Source organism: Mandrillus leucophaeus, unplaced genomic scaffold, assembly GCF_000951045.1.
Source record: "Mandrillus leucophaeus isolate KB7577 unplaced genomic scaffold, Mleu.le_1.0 Scaffold774, whole genome shotgun sequence".
Taxonomy (NCBI): Eukaryota; Metazoa; Chordata; class Mammalia; order Primates; family Cercopithecidae; genus Mandrillus; species Mandrillus leucophaeus.
Window position 1 is genome coordinate 1,310,824 of NW_012108408.1, and position 13,930 is coordinate 1,324,753.

General features: G+C 35.2%; 1 pseudogene; it reads right to left on the bottom strand.

Annotated features, from left to right (window-relative positions):
• LOC105529618 lies at positions 1 to 594 on the bottom strand (annotated as a pseudogene).
• Between the last annotated feature and the right edge of the window lie 13,336 nt (positions 595 to 13,930).

Here is a 13,930-nt window from a genome sequence, read left to right on the forward strand (position 1 = left end):
TCAACATCTTTTTGTGCCGCACATGTTCACCCATGTTTGCTTGAAGAAATACCACAAATTGGTGGGCTCTCCTTTTGTGCAGTCTTGCACAGATGTTACTGCCACCCCAAAACCCAAAGGGATGTCTGCCACCACCACTTCCTGGCCAGAAGTATTTTTCGTGATTTGACGCAGACCAGATTTCAACATATCGTTCCCATATGGGAAGGACTGCTCTGCTCCAGGTTTTAGCCACACTTTATACTTGGCATAGGGTGCAGGATAATCCAGAGCTGTGATGTGCAACTGAAACTTGTGGGTCTTGGTGGATTTTCTGAAGCAGGTCCCAGGGAAATCAGATATCGGCACCAGCTTCAGAATCATCTCACTCACATAGTACACCTGGTCTTTGTGCAGCCGAGAACAGTAGGTGCCATTGAGCCTCTCAGCCAGCAGCTAGAAATTCTCCCTAATGCATTTCACAGTCTTCTCAAATATTACATGGGTCTCCTCTTCAGTCAAAGTCTGCGTTTTCTCACTGGGTTGGAACACTGGATCCTCGTGCCTCAGTAGTGGGAAACAGAAGTCCCATGTTTTCTTTATCCCTTTAGCCATCAACAGACACTTAGACAAATGCAATTATATACTGAACCAAGACATCTTTTATAAAATGAATGTGTGTAATACTTAGATGTTTATATGGAAAACCAGATATCTTTTAGAGTTGTGATAATCTATTAGAAAAATGTCCAGCTCGGCCGGACACAGTGGCTCATGCCTGTAATCCTAGCATTTTGGGAGGCCAAGGCAGGCGAATCACAAGGTCAGGAGTTCGAGACCAGCCTGACCAACATGGTGAAAAAAAACCCATCTCTGCTAAAAAACAAAATTACCCGGGCGTGGTGGCGTGCACCTGTAATCCAAGCTACTCAGGAGGCTGAGGCAGGAGAATCACTTGAACCTGGGAGGCAGAGGTTGCCTTGAGCCGAGATGACACCACTGCACTCCAGCCTGGGTGACAGAGTAAGACTCTGCTCAAAAAAATAAAAATAAGTAAATAAATAAAATGTCCAGCTAAATAGCTGACATTTTAAGATCTTTTGTGCTAGATCTAACAACTTTGCATATACTATTTCATTTACTTCTCATAGCAGCCCCATGAAGTAGGTACTATTATTATTCTTATCTTTAGAGAAAAGAATTTGAGGCCTAGAGGTTAAGCATCTTAGCCAAGATCACCATGGTAAAGTGACTGTTTTCTATGGATATATTTCTTTAGGATTTATGAGAAACAGAGTAATTCCGAGAATAGCACTACTTAACTAGGAACTACTGTGTTGGCTATTCCTTGTTAAGATTTGTGTGAAAGCGTAATCCCACTATGTCTGCTTTCCAAACCATCTCAAATCGGTGAACACTGTTTTTAATTCTTTACAATTGAAAGAGCTGTGTTGTTTCAGTTCTAAAATGGGCTAGTTCAGAATTTGCTAATTAAAAAAGAAGCTTATTGAAAAGCAAATAGTGTGAATGTCAATGTATTTGTTTTTATTTTGAAGACATGTCAAACATGCTTGTTTTTTAGGACATCATGGCCTGTTATAATGATTAAAAGGCAGAGTGGTGTAACTAAAAACTTCTCAATGTTTTGGGAGACTTTTGAATTATTACTAATATATGAATTCTTACTAATGGGGTACATGTAGAACTTCATTTTGTAGTATTTGTATCTGTATAGAATTGTATATTTAGCATGAGTTAAATATGGCAGGGGAATGCCCTTGATTACAGTTATGATGTTGAGAGAGTAAGAATAGATAGTGAATATTTTTTCAGTCCTGCTTTTGGTTTGATTTCCCCATGAATCTTGATTTCTCACATTGGTAAGTGTTAGTTTATAGTTGCATTATTAGTTTTGTGACCAGTAGGATTTGTATAATTGCAGCAGAGTAAAACTTTTAAAGATTAATTTAGTAAATGATATTTTGATCATACATGACTTAGAAAATGACAAAATAATGCAACTACAAAAAAAGATGTATTCTTATGATTTATAGCACAGCTATTAAAAATACAGAAAAAAGGATAAAGAGTTATTTGGCAAAAATTCTAATAGAAGAATATTGGGGGGAAATGTTAAGAGTTTTGGAGCCTATGGGAAGTAACTGACCTTACCAAAGTGTGGGGTTTTTTGGGAGAAAAAAGTCTCTCAGTCTACTAGTAACAATTTGTGGGTAATTAACTTAAAGAATAAATTCTGTGTTATTTGGTACAAATGATGATTAAACTCTTGTGTAGAATTTGGATAATACAATTATTGTATTTTGAATAATACAGTCTAAAGCTGACTCCAAAGCAGTATTAAGAATAATTGTATTTGAAATCCACCTATTTGTATACTTTTTTTTTAACTTTCAGTGTTGATACCACAAAATTCTTGTGCATTTTAATATACATTGTATACTACAGTGTAATGATATTGAAGTGCTTTCAAAATGCATTTTACTTGTGGTTTTTAATAAGTTTATCAGAATTTTAAAAAACATTTTATAAGACAGTAAAGAACACTTCCAGTTTTTAAAATTTGTTTGTTTTACTTTATGGCACTTTACGATCTAGTTTTTTGATTTGCAAATTACACATGTGGGTCATGTTATGAGCTATGGTTCTTTAGATCTTTCTTGTCATGGGAGGAAAGAGAGAAATAGGAATTAGACAGTTTTTTGCTTAAAAGGCATTATAAATACTAATATTAAGACATCTTCTTCAAGGTGAGGGCCATTTGTATGAAAGTTGTGTCTTTGAGACCTAGTACAGCACTTGAGTCTTCTGCCCCTCATTTTAAAAATAGCATTCCATGATTATCATGATAGTTAGGTCTGATTGAACTTTGTCTTCAGATTGGACTTGTGTTTACTGAGAGTCTCCCCTGTGTCAGGTGTTTTGCTTTTCTTATTTGATCCAGAAGAGACTTATGTGATAGATATTACCACTGTATTTTGTAAGGAAACTGAAGCCCAGGATTTTAAGGAATTCCACAGGTTCATAAAGCCAGTAGGTGGCAGAGCGGAGAGTTGAATGCTGCCCTCCTATGGACACCAGTTTCAAAGGCTGCTTTGGCATTTTTCCACCAGTGCATGCTCTCAGGTATTTGAAAGTATTCCTCTTTTGTTTAATTTCCTTTCATTGTTACCTAAAGCCATCAACTTATGCTTATGTTCCATCCCTTATAAACTAGCTGAAATGCTGTGGTAGCAGCTACACATCACTTCGTTAATATACTTTCTCAGAGTGGGAGCACCTCCTTTGCTCTTCTGGGCACATCACACCTCTCCTTTCTGCCTTACATTGCTGGTTTCCACAATTTTCAAGAACAAGTACCCATTTTTTTCAATATTTAAAATTGGGAAAACTTGGATATGTGTATAGTATGTAGCATTCTTTTATACTAAAGGTGAGGAATATTAATTTACTGAACACATGTATGTGTATCTGCTACCCAGCAAAAGAAACTTAACATTACCATTCTTTTTGAAACCACTGTGCCATCTCCCTGATGGCATTCCCCGTGTTTCCTCATGTAGTTAATTATACTGAGTCTTTTATTCCCTGTGTCCTTCTAGAAAGTATACCACTCTACATCCCACCCACAATAATGTTTTTCTTGCATGTTTTTAAATTCTGTATTTAAAAGAAATTATACTGTGTGTATCTGCTTCTGCAGCATACTTTTTTGATGTAACATTGTGTTTTTGAGATTTGTCCGTACTGATATGTGGGGCTGTTTATTCATTTTTCACTGCCCTATAGTTTACAATGGTATAAGTTTATCAGAATTTTTTTTATCTGTAATGGATATTTAGCTATCCAGAATAATACTGCTCTGAACATTCTTGTACATGTTTCCTGGCTACATGCAAAAGAATCTTTCTAGGAAGTATACCTAGGAGTGGAATATTAAGTATATATATTTTTCTGCTTTACTGCTAATTCCAAATTATTTTCTTTTTTTTTTTTTTTTTTTGAGATGGAGTCTCGCTCTGTCGCCCAGGCTGGAGTGCAGTGGCCGGATCTCAGCTCACTGCAAGCTCCGCCTCCCGGGTTTACGCCATTCTCCTGCCTCAGCCTCCCGAGTAGCTGGGACTACAGGCGCCTGCCACCTCGCCCGGCTAAGTTTTTGTATTTTTAGTAGAGACGGGGTTTCACTGTGTTAGCCAGGATAGTCTCGATCTCCTGACCTCGTGATCCGCCCGTCTCGGCCTCCCAAAGTGCTGGGATTACAGGCTTGAGCCACCGCGCCCGGCCCCAAATTATTTTCTAAATTGTTTCATGTTTTTACCAGCAGGGCATAAGGGTACACCCACTTGGTATCATCTAAACTTCAAGGTTTGCCAACCAGTAGTTGTAAAATGCTGTCTCATTTTATTGTATTTGTATGATACTGATTCTAATGATGGTGAGCATATTTTTATATGTTGATTGTGTTTTTTTGTGTTTACTTCTCTCTCAAATACCTGTTTGTACCTTTGCCCACTTTTTGCCAGATTTTTTTTTTCTTTTTTTGGTGGTGTGTTTTTTTTAGTATTCTTACATATTTTGGATATTGATTTTCATTAGTTATATGTGTTGCAGATATTTTCTTTCAGTTTGTGACATGTTCATTCTCTCTAGGGCATTTTATGTGTTATCTGCAGCTATCATCTATCTAAGAAAGACTCCATTGTTTAAAGTAACTCATTGAGATTCAGTAAATTACTTATATTGTTCTTTTCCCAACTTTCCAGTGGGACTCCAAGTCGTTGTATATTCAAGAAAAACTTGGCACCCTTGTGAATGACGGTAGAGAATGTTTCATTAATTTCTTTTGATGACCTTCCTTTCTCTAGTGGAATTAGGTGACCATTATTTTTATAGAATTTCTAATTCTAGATTTACTTGCAAAGGTTCGTACAAATCATTAACAGAAGTTTATATTCAACATTTGAATTCAAGAAAAGGTTACTTTGTTTCTTATGTGATAAAAACTAGTACCACATTTTCTTTCCTTTTTTTTTCCAACAGGAGAATGTTTCCAATCGAGGATTATGATAAGCATTTAATTACTGAAAATCCTTACATAGAGTCTTATTTCAGTAAATCATTTTCTGCCAAAACACGCGCGCACACACACACACACACAGTAGATGTGAGATGTTTCTAGTCTAGAAAATATATAGGAATTCCTATTTCAGGAAAATTTTGATGAAGTTACTTAGATGAAAACTCAAAAACAGATTTGTTACTTCTCAGTTTCATTTAATAGCTGATTTGTGCGTGATAACAAATGTAATTGTTATTAGGATCTTACTCGTTTGATATTTACAGAACCACTTTTTTGTAGGAACTAAATGGATACGCTTTCTAAAATATGAAACTAATTTAGTATAGTTCACAGTTGTTCCATTTTATTTTTGAGAATTTGTGGGACCAAATTTAGTAATGTAATTGTAAAAGACAAAACACCATAAACTATTTGATTGAATTATATTTTTGCTTTTTTTTTTTAACTTAAAAAAGTTGTTACTTGGCATATATTTAGGAAAAGGTAGAGATTTCAAGTTGGAAAAAAAAATTAATAACATGAAAACAAAAACCACATATACTCAAACTTGAAAGCACCTCTTTCAGGTTTCATGTTTTACATTTAATTATTTTATATATCATCAATGCTGGTGCTGCTCTTAAATTCATGTTTCACTCCTAAAACATGTTAAATGAGTTTATAATTTACTTCTGATTATTTGGTTGAAATGTGTTAGCATCTGAAAATAAACATATACAGGAAAATAAGATACTTGATTTATAGTATGTGGCAAAAACTGTGTTTTTTCCTTAAGAGTCAGGAATGTCTTCAGCGAGCTGGGCATCTAGATAGAATGATAGCTTAAAGGGGTCGATGGCAGTGGCTGAGATAAACAGGAAGCAGTGAAATACATTAATAGTGTTCTTCCAATCTTGAAAAGTAGAATTTGGCACTGCTTTTCTTGTTTCTTTTTGTTTCTTATGAACTGTCTGGTTCAGACTGAAGATGTAAGGTTCTGTGTTTATCAGTTCTAAAAGTTATTTTCGTGTTCTAATGCCTTCTTTACATCTGTCCCAGTTTCTTCACATATATGTCTGTCTGAATACATGGAAATCAAGCAAATTCCAAAATAAAATCCAAAGATCTGGATTAACTATTCTCTGTGTTTCATGGTGGGAAAATTTGATGGATAAAATTATAGACATTATGGTTTGTGTCTTATATGGAAGAAGACTATGATTCTGTCCTTTTGCTGTTACTAGGAAATTCCTGGAGATAGGATATTATTATTCTGAATAATATTTAGAAATAATATTAAAATAAAGGAATTTTAAGAAACATAGATGATATTAAAAGAGATAGTACTACACTTTGCCACCTCTTTTGTTTTTGTTTTTGAGATGGAGTCTTGCTCTGTCACGAGACTGGAGTGCAGTGGTGCGATTTCAGCTCACTGCAACCTCTGACTCCCAGGTTCAAGTGATTCTCCCTCAACCTCTCAAGTAGCTGGGATTATAGGCACGCGCCACCACACCCAGCTAATTTTTTTTTTTTGTATTTTTAGTAGAGACAAGGTTTTACCATGTTGACCAGGATGGTCTTGATTTCTTGACCTTGTGATCCGCCCACCTGGGCCTCCCAAAGTGCTGGGATTACAGGCTTGAGCCACCGGGCCCAGCCTTTCCCACCTCTTTAATTGTTTTTGTTCAGGTTGAATTAGTTCTATTACTTAAAATTTTTTTTTAATTCTATGAAAACTTCCAAGTAACACTGTCCTTGTTAGCTATAGTTAAGAAATGAGAGTGTGCCATTTTTTATTGCTGTTAATTTAATATTTTGTTGCATTACTTTTTTTTTTTTTTGCATTTTGGTTGTTTGATGTATAATTTTAAAAATACGTGATTGTTTTATGGATAAGCCTAGGAAGTAAGTTATTCAGTCAACAAAATTAGCTATAGTAATTCATTTTATTATAATCAAATCAGGAAAAATTAGGACCGTCATTTATTGCAACATTGTCAAATTTGTAGTAGTGTCTGGTTGTGTTGTGTTTTCTCTGTTAGATTTTAATCTATATCAATTACCAAAATATTTGTAATGCTTTGTAATAAAGAACAGATGTGAGTAGAATGCCTTAAACCTTTTTATGACTTGAGAAAAAACTTACAAAGATTAGGAGCTTTATCATTTTTCACACTCATTGCCAAATAAATACAATCATTTATATTTTTGTAATGAGGATATTCAGAGTTCATGTATTGGTGGTGCCGGGTATTCTGCAGTCAGATGTTTGGATATCCTGGGAATTTATATAATTGGAATTCTTTTTATAACAGATAGTATGAAAACAAACATATTCTTCTTACAATATTAAAGTGTAAAAGGAGGCCAGGCGCGATGGCTCACACCTGTATCCCAGCACTTTGGGAGGCCAAGGCGATCACAAGGTCAGGAGATCAAGACCATCCTGGCCAACATAGTGAAACCTCGTCTCTACTAAAATACAAAAAATTAGCTGGACGTGATGGTGCATGCCTGTAGTCCCAGCAACTTGAGAGACTAAAGCAGGGGAATCTCTTGAACCCAGGAGGCAGAGGTTGCAGTGAGCTGAGATTGTGCCACTGCACTCCAGCCTGACAGCAGAGCGAGACTCAGTCTCCAAAAAAAAAAAAAAAAAAAAAAAAGTGTAAAAGGAGAACACCAACTTTCATTCATATATACTGAGTTGCTAACTCTATTAAATTTGTTTCTCCTGGTTTTCTATATTACTTTAAATATATAACTCTAAGTTTAGAATTCAAATATTTAGGTGTATTTAAATTAACTTTGAGTTTTAATGAGTTAGTAAACGGACTCTTAGAGTTTGTTTGTAATCCACACCAGACTTTGGGACAACTGTTTGTTAGACTTCACACCAGTAACAAACTCCCTAAGGGGACTGGGTGTGATAGCAGGAAGTAAACCAGGAGTGGTGAGCCAATGGTATTTGTCCCTGACAACTTTGAGTTAGTTCACCACATCCCAGCCACAAATATGCATGATAGGAGAATGAGAGTTCTGTTTGGCACATAGTTCAAAAACAGACATTTTCAAACAAGGGATCTTAGGTTGATGGCATTGAAAGCTACTAGATTTGTTCTGAAATGTGCCGGTTGCCAGCAGTGAAGAAGTGATCTAAGGGAAAAGGGCTCAATTACAGAATGTTTTATGTGCCAGTTATAGATTTGATTCGTACATCAGATTGATGCATGAGAAATGGAATGCCTCTTAAATATAATATATGAGCAAAGTTACAGGACATAAGAACTTCTAGTTTCTGTCTTGAAGCATTATAATAGATTGAAAGCTTCTTTAAACTCTCCTTCTCACTCTGCAGTGAGAAGTTGGACAGTTGTCCTCAACAGAGGACAATTGATAACTGCGTACTGTTAAATGTCCCCAAAAGAATTTGTTTAGAAAGGTGAGATATGATAAAAAGAATGGGCAACAAAGTGTTTCCCTTATCATAAATTTTGTCAGATCATAAGATCTGAGTTCAGTAACTCTACACTGTGAAATGCTGAAAAAAACCAACATTAAATTGATGGTAAGAAGAAATGCTGATTTTCAAAATGCAAAATTTTTCTGTTCTTTATTATCTCTTATTAAGAAGATTGGCCACATCCTTACTTCAGGGTACATCTACAAGTTTCATACTTATTTAAGAGGTTAAAATGGGTCCTGTATTATTTCATTAGAAGTCCTGTCCTGCTATTGTCATCTTATTGATTATTCTTGAGATTGTTTTCTTTTCATCTCTTACCTAATATTTGTTTATTTACCAAAGTTACATAATCTCCTCTTAACATTTTAGAGTTTTCTTTAAAGTATCCCCAGTGATCTGAAAATCAAATTTGTATCTTCTGTCCCATAAAGTAAAAAATAGTTTGTTTCATTTTTTGAATTGTTCATTTCCAGATGCTTACCAATTCATTTTTTTTTTTTTTAGTTTTTACTTACCATTTTATTTTTAACAGTAATTTAGCTCAAAATTGTAAACTAATGAAACCAAATTTTTGGTACTTTCTGAACTTCTTTTAACATTTATGTGATGGTATTTGAGAGCAGCAAACACTCGTTTTGTCATTGGTAACTATTTCAATTTGGTATGCAGTCTAATGTTTGTACAGAGCACTGTGCCAGGCAGAAATCTTCCCTTACTCACTTCTGGAGAGCACCACAGAAGTAAAAGGATGTCCTTCTCGTTTTCCTATCACAGTTAGCATGTGCACAGTTACCAGCCATATGTCCCACAGCCTGACTTGTTGATTATGGTTACAATTAATACTAACGAAAAAAAGACTTTCATGCTTTGTGTGCTGGGTGTGGTGGGCAGTTTAAGGCAGGGAGAGTCCCCGGGGATTTGATAAAGGAATATAGATAACCTGAGATTTAAGCCCAGTATGTGGTTAAAAGGGAATCAAGCAAATAAAAAGTTATCTAGGCTGCAGAACAATGGTGGCTATGTACTTTTTGAGTAGGTGGCAAGTCAACCTGTGATTTTTAGACAGCTTGCTAAATAGATTTTATCATACTTTGACCTCCCAACTTCAGATAAAAGGGGTAAGAATGAATTTCTCAGAAGCTCCATGACAATAAGTAAATAACTGGAGTCACTTTACTCAAAATGGGTGAAAGAAATCCCTTTCGATTAAAGCCAGAGAAATTCTTAGCTGGCCACTTGAAACTTTCTCCTTAAAAAAAGAAAGTATGTGCCAGGAGAAGAGAAGGTTAAATAAATTATTGTTAAATGAATTAAATAGGAATAAATCTAGAGGAAATACTTTATCTGTATCTTATAGTTTCCTATAGTTATGATATAACTTATGTTTCTTAAACTTAAGTATGCTATAAATCTTTTTGATCTACATTGTTTAAGTTCATGGTATTCAAACTGAATAGAAAGTTCAGAAATAGACCCAAAAAGACTGGGAAATTTAATTCATGAAAAAGATAGCATTTCAGATCAATAGAAGACAGATTGTTCAATAAGTAGTGTTTGGCCTATGAATAGCCATCTAAAAAATTACAGTTATGCCCTACCTCACACCTAATACCTAAATAAATCCTACAGAGATCAAAGGTCTATGGATTAAAAAATAAATTATAAAACTACTAGTAGAAAATGTAGGGGGATATTTTTTATATTTTTTTTTAATCATGTAGTCAGAAAGCCTTTGAAGTACGACCTGAAACCCAGAACTATAAAAGAAAAGATATATGAATCTGACAGCATTTAAAAAAAAAAAAAAAAAACTACATACAAAGAAAAATACAAGTAAAGTTAAAGATAAATGACAAACTGGGACCAGACAAGGTGGCTCACACCTGTAATCCTAGCACTTTGGGAGGCCACGGTGGGCAGATCACCTTGAGGTCAGGAGTTTGAGATCAGCCTGGCCAACGTGGTAAAATCCCAACTCTACTAAAAATACAAAAATTAACTGGGTGTGGTGGCATGTGCCTGTAATCCCAGCTACTTGGGAGTCTGAGGCAGGGAAATTGCTTGAATCCGGGAGGCAGAGGTTGCAATGAACTGAGACCCTGCCACTGCACTCCAGCCTGGGCATCAGAGCGAGACTCCATCTCAAAAAAGAAAAAAAAAAAAAAAGATAAATGACAAACTGGGAGAAACATTTCCAGCTCATGTAATGGAGCTAATAGTCTTAATATATAAAAAGTTATAAAAAGTTTATTTTAAAAAGTATTTAAAGCAAAACAATAACCCAGTTGAATAATGGATAAAGAATTATAAATGACCTTAAAGCTATGCAAAGATGTAGCTTTATTTGTAATGAGAGATTGCAAATAGAAACTGTTGCAGTACTCTAATATAAACTTTAAAAATGTTAAATGCACAGTCACCCAAGAATTATATCTCTAAGAATTTATATTACAGATACAGTTGCATATGTGCAAATGATGTATTTACAGGGTTATTGATTATACCATTATTTGTAATAGCAGAAGAAGGAACTGCTCAAATATTCATTCATAAGAACTAGTTACATTAGCAGTCATTAAAAAAGTGGAGGCAAGCAGGGGAATCACTTGAACCCGGGAGGTGGAGGTTGTAGGGAGCTGAGATCGTGCCACTGCACTCCAGCCTGGCGACAGAGCAAGACTCCATCTCAAAAAAAAAAAAAAGGTGTAGGCACCTTGTTATGGACTATGAAAGACATCCAGAATATATTTAGTAGAAAAAAAAAAGTATATAGAATAGAGTAGATGGTATACAGCATTTGTGTAAAATACATAATTGATAGATATGTAGCACAGAATATCTCATATTCCTTGTATAAGGATAGACAAACTAGTAAGAGTGCTTGCATCTCATTGAGTAAATTGGGGACAGGGGTGGGAGGGAGACTTAGTTTTCATTGTATGCCAGCCTTTACATTTTGAATGTTGCACCAAGCATAATCTATTCCAAAACACATCATATTTTTAAAAATCCTTACAAAAAGATAAAAAGCAAAATAGAAAATATTGTAGCATTTGTTTTCATTGCAGTTTGCCATACATGCCATCCAAAGATTGTCTACTTTTTGGAGCATTTGAATTCAGAGATAGACAACTGTGATCCTAAAATTATAGTTAATTTATATTCCTTTGCTGGTACTACTCAGTCTTGCAGTGCATTAGGATCATCATTGTGAATATTGATTTTCATTGCATTCGTGTGGATGTGTTAATTAATAGAGGTATTACTATGATAACAGTTTATTTTTTTAGAGCATCCTTTTTTTTTTTTGGTTAAGAAATGACTAAAAGTTGGATGCTTTGTATAACAAAGTCACTAATAACTAAAATGGTTTTTTGAGAAAATTTTTGTTTTTCTCTATAGGAGATAAGTAATCAAACAAAATACTGTTTGTTATTCAGGTAATATGTGAGTGTACTGACTTTTTAAACCCATATTTTGAGTGGGTTACAGGTAGTCATTTCTATAAGTCAAAAGTAAAGCGTAACAGGGAAAATAAGGATCTAGCCAAAGAAATGTTTTTAAAATATATGTATTACATGATATCAATTTGTAAGTTACAGCTTATTCTAAAAAGTCAGTCTTGTGTTTTCAATCTCTAGAAATATACTAAACATTTAAGTGATGAGAATTGACCATTCTTTTTAGACTTTCCTAGATGTTTGGATTCTTAGCCCATTCCATGTGTTTTTTACATTTTCTTTCTTTACTATAAGACAGGTGCATAATTCATGGATAAATTCAAGTGGACAGTAAGTCAACAAAGTTCTCAAAATATATTTTGCCTGGCAGGACATTTTGGAGTAATTATACATTGGGTTCAGAATTTGAAGGTGTGGGTGATATTATTAGCTGTTTGACACAATTTAAGTTACTTGGTGACTTCTAAAATTTTAAATCAGGAATTTTTAAAATAATTAATAGCTTAAGTATATGTTTTCATCGCTGCAAAATTTCAGAGTATTATAAGCCATTTCTATATACTAACTTATTCTTCCAGTACGTATGACAGGAAATCAAATAGACAGTGTGTCTTTACCAGACTGACTCTGCATTTTTAGGATTATGATCTTCTAAATTATTTCCCTGCCAGTACTAAGAGAACACTAACCTATTCAAAGGCTACTTTAGTAGGATAAATAATTTGAGTCTGAGACGGAGCTTTCAAAACAGAATGGTGTTTGAATAGTGAAGTACATAACGCTTTTAACAAAGGTGAACCAAAGGATGACTGTCGAAAGGGTATCTAGACTTTATTGGAGAAACTGTTTTTCCAAAAGAGCCCAAATGCCTGGTGGAGACCCTGAATTAAAAAGGCAATATTTGAAGTTAGTGTTGATGCACCAAATCAGTTTAGAGATTAGGGTAGAACTTTTGAATCTGGAATCTCCATGTAAAATAAGTAGTGAAAGAGTTATGAAATCAGACAGCTTGAAGATTCAAATAGGAATCTTTTTAGCGAGTCTCCTTTCTTTAAAGGTGAGGACATTAAGATAAGGAATTTGATTTGCACAAAGAACCAGCATTAGGACTTATGGCTTTTTATCTAAAGCGTAGTGTTGCCCCACTCACAGGTAGGTAAGGTTGAAAGTGTTGCTACATTCGTGTACCTTTATTGCTTATGATGTTTCCCTTTGACACCTGCCCCGCAAAGTACTGTTGAGAAGCTGAGAGAAGGCTTGTGGGCCGTAAGTGTTGAAGCTTAGAGAATAGGAGCTAGATCATGTTGTTTTGTAGGCCCAGATAAAACGTCAAATCTTTGACAAGGGCAATGAGAGGCCAAGTCTAGAAGGATTTTTACAAGTGACCTAATTAGATGTGTGTTTTTACTATGGCTCTAATATGGAGAGCATACTGAGGGAGCCCATGGCCACTGAGAGATCGGTTAAGAAAATGTTTTTTTTAATTTTTAATTTTTTATTATTATTTTTTGAGACGAAGTCTCACTCTATCACCCAGGAAGGAATGCAGTGGCACTGTCTTGGCTCACTGCAGCCTCCACCTCGTGGGTTCAAGCAGTTCCCCTGCCTCAACCTCCCAAGTAGCTGGGACTACAGGTGCCCACCACCACGCCCAACTAATTTTTCTGTTTTAATAGAGATGGGGTTTCACCATGTTGGGCAGGCTGGTCTCGAACGTGTGACCTCAAGTGATCCACCTACCTTGGCCTCCCAAAGTGCTGGGATTACAGGCATGAGCCACTGCACCTGGCCTTGAAAATGGTATTTTAGATTAGAATGGGGCAGTGGAAATAGAAGTCCCTGGGCAAGAGTGAGTTTTAGGTACGTTACCTAACTTTTAGAGATTGGAGCATTAGTCTAGCAGTATTTTTGTAAGCTAGTTTTTATTTGATGTTGTTTACTATTATT